This window comes from Schistocerca piceifrons, chromosome 3 (assembly GCF_021461385.2).
Source record: "Schistocerca piceifrons isolate TAMUIC-IGC-003096 chromosome 3, iqSchPice1.1, whole genome shotgun sequence".
Taxonomy (NCBI): domain Eukaryota; kingdom Metazoa; phylum Arthropoda; class Insecta; order Orthoptera; family Acrididae; genus Schistocerca; species Schistocerca piceifrons.
In genome coordinates this window covers 952,381,759-952,389,324 of record NC_060140.1, presented here as the reverse complement: position 1 = coordinate 952,389,324, position 7,566 = coordinate 952,381,759, and the positions used below count along the sequence as shown (strand labels likewise).

At 38.0% G+C, this 7,566-nt stretch overlaps 1 long non-coding RNA gene across 1 annotated transcript; it reads left to right on the top strand.

Annotated features, from left to right (window-relative positions):
- The first annotated feature begins 558 nt into the window (after nt 1-558).
- Nucleotides 559-1,951, top strand: LOC124789720. The gene is made up of 2 exons (XR_007016156.1): nt 559-674; nt 911-1,951. It is a non-coding gene; the product is annotated as an uncharacterized LOC124789720 (long non-coding RNA).
- The last annotated feature ends 5,615 nt before the right edge of the window (nt 1,952-7,566 follow it).

Below are 7,566 nucleotides of genomic sequence, written 5' to 3'. Positions count from 1 at the left end.
TCATCGAATATTATTGGATCCAATACGTATAATAATAAGATTGCTATTATTTCCCCATTCAATTCCGTCAGTTGTGCAATGAGAGTCCTCCTTGAATATGTAGTTCAGTGCTGTGTATTGTATGTTGGCGGCCCTACATACTAAGCTTCAAACGGGATACTGTCATGGCAGATAACAGCGAATTATTATTTTTTGACACATTTTCTCATGAAAGTTCTGAGGCAAGTCCACATCTTAATTCGAGGCAATAGAAAAAAACTATCTAAATACATGTGATCGTCCTGTTGTACTTATTTGCGCAAAAGATTGGCAGGAAAATCCAAGTTCATAACCCGGTTGTACTGTGTTACTTGTTTCTGTAGAAGACTGAAATCAACTATTTTTGTTATTTATTTACTAGCGGCATGTTTTAACACGTTACTCCTCCCGAATGCTTATAGAGATAAAATAAATAACCTTGTAATTTAATATATATTTAGGGTGGGAAAGGGGTGGGGTGGGGGAGGCCTATGGTGACCTGATGATAAATGTTAATGTGCTATTTACGTTTTTGTGATCCAGGAAATCAATTTAGATCTGGTGCAGTTCCCAAAGCCTGTGTTCATCAGTGAAGTAAGGATTATACCACTCGGAGCACGTGTACAAGCAGATTTCCCAGGTGGTGTAAGATTGGGGTAAGTTCAATTTTTTTCCATGTGCATTTGCTATTTTTAATACCGGAATTTTTGTCGTTTGATTGGCATGTTTCATTTGCAGTCGTTGAAGATACACATTTATTTTTTGCACAATATTATTTACAGTAGCTGTCCAGTAGCAAGTAACTAATGAGTCAATCAGTGTTCAGATCGGGATATATTTGATTAGTGATCTGTTTGTGTGGCTGCAAATTCATAAGTTCTATGGAATCTAGGTGTTTCTGATATGGACGCTATACACCGTCTGATTCTACTGCTCATTGATGTACCGAACTGCAGGACCAATAGAAGATAACTCCATTTGGAAGTAAACATCTGTTAGCCAATGTATCTTGGTGGTGCCGTGTTGATGATGAAAATCGCCAATGGAAAAAGTTAAGCACCTGTGCGGAACCTTTCCTCACAGGTGATCCAGTAATCATCTGTTAGTGAAGTGCAAATAGTGAAGTGTTTGAAGTGCAGTTCGTGAAGAAAGTGTCAGCCACCTTGAAGTGTAAGTGTAGCCGCGGAAATTTTTCTGTGTTGCAGACGTCAGATATTCAGCAGGCGAATCATAGTGAAAAACTGGATTATGTGTAAAGATAGAGAGCTTAATTTTAGACTTTGAAAACCTATTTCGATTCCGAATACGTCAGATTGGAGTTCTCAAATGCCCGACGCCATAAACAGGAACGAATCCCCGCAGTCATAAACTGGGGTGATTTCGAAGTACCCAGGTCATCCTATTTCTTGGGATCAAATGGTGGTGGTGTATGCTGCGTAAAATGCATCTTTCATTGTCAGCAAGGAGCTATTAGAAAATCTGTGGCAGTTTTGTGGGGTCATATTTGGCAGTACATTATTACATACCACTGTCAGAGTATATTCGTTTAATAAGTGCTTGTGATGCTTGGGTATTTTGGTAAGAAAGAAAAGTATATCTGTGAAACTCTTGTGGTTCATAGTATTTGTCTATTTTTGATAAGACTTATCATAGTAAAAAGCTGTTGGCATTTTAACATATTGCCCAGATTATGACCAAAGTGCATGTACATTCACATTTTCTAGCTCTTTCACTGATTTGTAACAAAAGTTGCCCGTGTCCGTAGTTATAAATACTGTTTTGTAAGTAACTGCTATTGGTGTCCTAAATGATGCAAATAATACAGTAATCACTGCAGATTATAAAACACACATATCACAATATGAGGTGAACACTCTTGGTTATGTGCAGTGTCAACTTATAATAAAGTGACAGTGTTGTTTTTTATTAAATAGTAATCATGTATTAGCTTGTATCCCTCATGGAGTCTCTGGCTTAGTTACATAATGACTGTTTACACACTAGAGAAGTTGTGAAAACAATAAATATGCACTTGTGTTGGTCCCTATATGTGCTTACGTATACCTACATACAAATTGGAAAGCGGCAAATGTGTTTCCTGAATATATGGCATACGTCTTTTTGTGTACATCAGTGTGTGTCAAATGAGCCATAATTTTCCCAGAACTAAATATGCAATTTTTTACGTTAATGTAATACAGGGTTGTATTTTGCTTCCCAGCTGACCAGCATTTTTGCAGTTTTTTTTTTTTTTAAATACAGGCACCATGCAAAGGTGATACTTTAGAAATATTTACACACACGAGATGTTCATTGTTTATTTACTTGCTACATGGTCACCATAGCTCATATGCATTTATTTGATACATGGTGATGCTCATATCTTTTAGTCAGTAGTGAATATTTATTTTATCTCTTTAAAATAACACAAATTTAAAGGTTTCCTTATTCCAAAACACTACCACCACAACAGTTTAATGTAGTATCTTTTGTTTACAGTTGTATAACATTATAATTTAGCTTCATAAGGTGATTAAAATAATTTATGACCTTCGACATTTTGTCACAGAGCTAATAAGGGATAGCACTGCACATGGTCCACAAAGATGCCAGTGATACTAATATTCTAGTGTTTGAGCCTATAAATGGTGTGACAGCTGGTTATTAACTAAACTACTGATAGTTTGGGAGGGAAAATTGCTATAGTAGTCAGCAAGAGTAAATCCTTGACATTTGCAATGTGTTTGGTACATCTGCTCCTTGCGTCTACCTCAGTCGATCACATTACGCGATTTTTTTATGCGTTTCTGTGGCAATGTCTCAGTGTTGCTGCAGCTCTATAGACAACTATTGTTTCTGCTTGCAGCTGTTTGTATGTCACAGTTTAATGCTGGAAACAGTGCTGCCAGCAGTCAGGAATCTTTTGTCACCGACTGTACTACAACCATTGACATTACTGTAAAGAGGACTGCATCACCCTCCTAAGATTAAACATCGATACTTGCAAGCAATTTAATCACACTGCAGTGTTTGGTAGTATAATGCACAGTATTAAATTACGTCTGGGTGTAGCACTATTTATGGCATTGCAGTTACCTCTTTCCGTTGAAGTGTTGAGTGCTGTAGAGTCAGTAACTGTGATACAGAGGCATAAATGAACTCTGTGAGGTTTAGCAAGCACATTAGTTGAGCTGTTTGCGTTAGTTGTAGTGTTGTTCTTTAATTTAATATGTGTGTAATAGCAGTCATGCACCAAGAAATTGTAATTGAACTATTGTAGTTTGTAACACTTTTACGTACATATTAGATAAATTTGCCACCATCCAAGATAAGTGTGTTGAGAAATATTGCAACATCTGAGAAGACTTAATGGATGTTAGTATGTGATGCTAAAGTTGGAGCTGGTCATAAACCTAATTAGAAGTAATTTAGCTCGTACAATCAGTCAAATACTGTATAAAATTTGACAGCTGTTGTTAAAAAACTGTCTGTGATGCTACAGGGAATAGGCAGATTGCTATTTACTGTAAATATGACACGTTAAGTTCCAGACAGGCACAACTAAAAGACACACATTACTTTTTGCCGGCCGTTGTGGCCGAACGGTTCTAGGCACTTCAATCTGGAACCATGCGACCGCTACAGTCGCAGGTTTGAATCCTGCCTCGGGCATGGATATGTGTGATGTCCTTAGGTTAGGTAGGTTAAAGTAGTTCTAAGTTCTAGGGGACTGATGACCTCAGATGTTAAGTCCCATAGTGCTCAGAGCCAGTTGACCCATTTGAACACACTATGTTTTGTCTGCAGCTTCGTCAGAAAAGGAAAGAAACACACACACACACACATACACATACATTCACATGAGCAAGCACACCTCGTGCACATATATCCACTATCTCAGAAGCTCGGACTGGTCTGAGCTGCTAGAAATGGTGGTCATGTGTGCATGAGGTGTCCTTTTGTGTGCGTGCATGTGCGTGTTTCCTTTTTGGATGAATGCTGCAGCTGAAAGGTAATGTTTAAGTGTCTTTTAGTTGTGACTATCAACTTAACGTTCATCTCTATAGCAAGTAGCTCTCTCTCTCTCTCTCTCTCTCTCTCTCTCTCTCTCTCTCTCTCTCTCTTCCGCACATTGTTGATATTACAACCTGGTGTTTTCATTGTTTGAATTTGTCTGTGACAGTGAGTATATTGACAAGACTTTTCAAAACAATCTTGCTGCAGCAAATGCAAGAGCCTGGCTGTTGTTCATTTGTGTGTTCTGGATTGCGAAACACCGTAGCTATGCAAGTTCCTATAAAACATGATTTGTGAATCGTTCCAGAATCTAATTTTTCCCTATGGGAGACTGACCAGTCATATCAACTCAAACATTTGAAATACTTGAAGACATGTAGGCCTACTGATCTATTTCTTTTAAAAAATCTGAGATCATCAACACACATCCATAGGAGAAATTGTAACAGTGACAACATGCATCATATTAAGGATTCATTTTAAAATTCTGGCAGTTTGTCTTTGTGGAGTAATCAAGGACTAGATAAAACATTCATATATACCATTTTAAATAATCACTACAATTAACTGAAAGATATTGTGCAAAAATTATATTCACTGTCCATATCTTAAACTAAGGCACCTACTTGTATAGTGTACACTAGACAATCTCAAGTTTCTGAGTAAAGATATTAGTTGTAGTTGAGTAATTTAAGTGATGCAGTCAACATAGTTGTTAAAATAATGTTGACAGTACAGTAGTGATTGTACATAGAAAGGCATACTGTAGTGATTTTGTTTCAGCAGCTATGAAAGCTGCCAGTGACCTATCCACATTATTTTGATGTCTTAGTACTATGTGTTTTTGTGAGCCTTGACCATGTCACACTGGGGGGGGGGGGAGTAGTAAACTTGTAACGATGGGGTGGACAATGTGGCACTAGATCCTGTTGAAGTTTGTGGTCATGAGAGTCATGGATAGAGTTATACAAATATGGAGAATGCCTAACGATGTATGGTACACAAATGAAATTGTCAAAAAGTCACAAGTTACCTTGTAGGAAAAAGAATTGCTTACTAATAGCTTCTGGGCATATACAAAACTATACTGTGATGTAGCTACTGTATTATCCAAACATAGTTTTGCTGATGAATAGTTTAAGCCTTACAGCTGTTACATAAATGTGGAACAGTTGATACAGTAGTTTTTTTTATTTCTATGCAGAGAACAGTGCAAACATTTGAAAACTGTCGGTAATGAAAGCTTATCCAATCAGCTTACTTGGTGAAGGAAAGAGTTCCATAAATGTACAGGATACCACAGGAACTTTAGATTAATTGCTATTATGAAAATGAATTTTAAATCTCAAGGAATGGAGAGTTTGTATCAACTGATGATTTCATTTTGAATACTGTTTCTACACAGAGCTCGTAATATGTGAACATTGATATTCTGGTCCATTAAATACCAAGCATATTCATAGATTAAACAACAATTTTGCAAGAAGTTTGCATACACTAGAAGCTGGCATAGAGACCTAGTTTACTTCACAGGTAAGAGTCAAGAACAGATGCAGTGTTGTCATGTTTTTTGCAGAGTAATGTTCACAGCACATGCCATGAGGGAGGCTAATGGGAACTGGGATGGTGCATCAATAGCTGGTTGCAAATATCTAATGAAAGAACATATTTTACCTATGTGATGACAATGAAAGTGCAACATATTCATAAAGACAATGTTCGTAATTCATAAAGTTCACAAGATTTCATTATAACAATAAAAATAATTGTGGGGCACAGGACATTCAGCTTAAATCAGTACTTGACCTTTTCGGTAACTGTACCTGAAATTTTTCTAATGGTTTCAGTAACTGTAACTGAACTTTTTGTTGAACAATCACTTCCATTAGTTTTGACAATTTACAGCCAAACTTCCTAACCTAACCAAGACCTTTTCTCCAAATAAGGCAGTCGCTAGAACCCTCATTCCAATAAAAGTAGAAAATTATATGGAAGATGTATAGGAAACTTACTTGGACAGTCATTCATAGTCCAGTGTAACCAAAAAAATCTGTAAAGATTTTTAAATGGTTTCAATTTGGGCATAAATAATAGATTGTCTTTATTACTGCCTGTCATTAGTTATTGAGGGTCGACAGAAGCGTCCCATCCCACGCCTCGGCTTTGACCCGTGACGTAAGGGTGTTGTCGTGTGTGATGTCATGACGGTGCGGAGTTTGGTTTGTGAGTGTGGCGTGTTTGTAGATGTCGTCGTGTTGTGGTTTGTTGTGCTCTCTGGTGGTATGTTCAGGGTTTTCGTTTGTGTGGTGTAATGGGTTCAGTTTGCTTTTGCTCATTATCCAGAATTGTTAGTGTCGGCTGTGTTTGTAGTGGAATTTGTTTCATTGAGCTACGATTTTGTGTGAAGGTTAATTTAGTGTTGTTCGCTGTACATCGTGTGGTAATTTTAGTAAAATTAATCGGTTGTTGTTTTTGTTCAGGAATGGATATGATGGATAAAATTAACAGTGTGCAGGTCAAGGGAAGTGTTCGATCCCAATGTGTGGCTGTGTATGTTGATATTGGTATCTGGAGATGTTTTTGAGCTATATAGGCCAAGGGAAGTTTTTGATCCTAATTTATGGGATCAGGAGCTGCTGTTGAGCTATATAGGTCAAGGGAAGTGTCCGATTCCGGATAATATTGTGTTTAGTGTATTTGGGGAGTTTTGTGGTGTCGATTTTTTTCGTCGTTTTGTGTGTTTTTGTATGGGGTGGGTGTCTAAATTTGTTTATATTTAGTGTGCCCCCACCCAAAAACATCCCATTTCCCGCACTTGTCCCGCTAGTGTCATTAGGCTTTTTGTGGAAAGTGTGTGTGTTTGTTTTTCGATGTCTTTTCGTCCTCATAATGTGTACGTGCCGACTTTATATGCGCCATATTGGAATCGTGGTTTTTCTGCCATATTTGTGACGTCATGGGTCAAAGCAGACGGGCCGGATCGGACGCTTCCGTATTTCAGTTATTGAAAACTATAAAACGAATGGCTATGCTAAACACATGCATTGTCAACCTATGTACCATGCAGAAAAGTGTCTGCATGGCACACTCTCTCTTAGAGATTTACGCCTACTTCTTCCGGAATGTAGCTGTAAGTCCTTACTTTCAGGAATGCCAAGAAAAGTTGTTGCAATTAGTTTTGTCCAGAATCAAATTTTCACTCTGCAGCGGATTGTGTGCCAGTATGAAACTTCCTGGCCGATTAAAACTGTGTGCCGGACCGAGATTCGAACTCGGGACCTTTACCTTTTGCGGGCAAGTACTCTACAATCTGAGTTACCAAAGCATGACTCATGCCCCATCCTCACAGCTTTTACTTCTGCCAGTACCTGGTATCCTACCTTCCAAACTTCACAGCAGCTCTCCTGCGAACCTTGCAGAACCAGCACTCCTGGAAGAAAGGATGTTGCAGAGACATGGCTAGACCATGTCTGTTGCTCGATTGTTTTTAAAGCTCATGGTGCTTGTGTTTTTGGTTTTGATTATCATTTT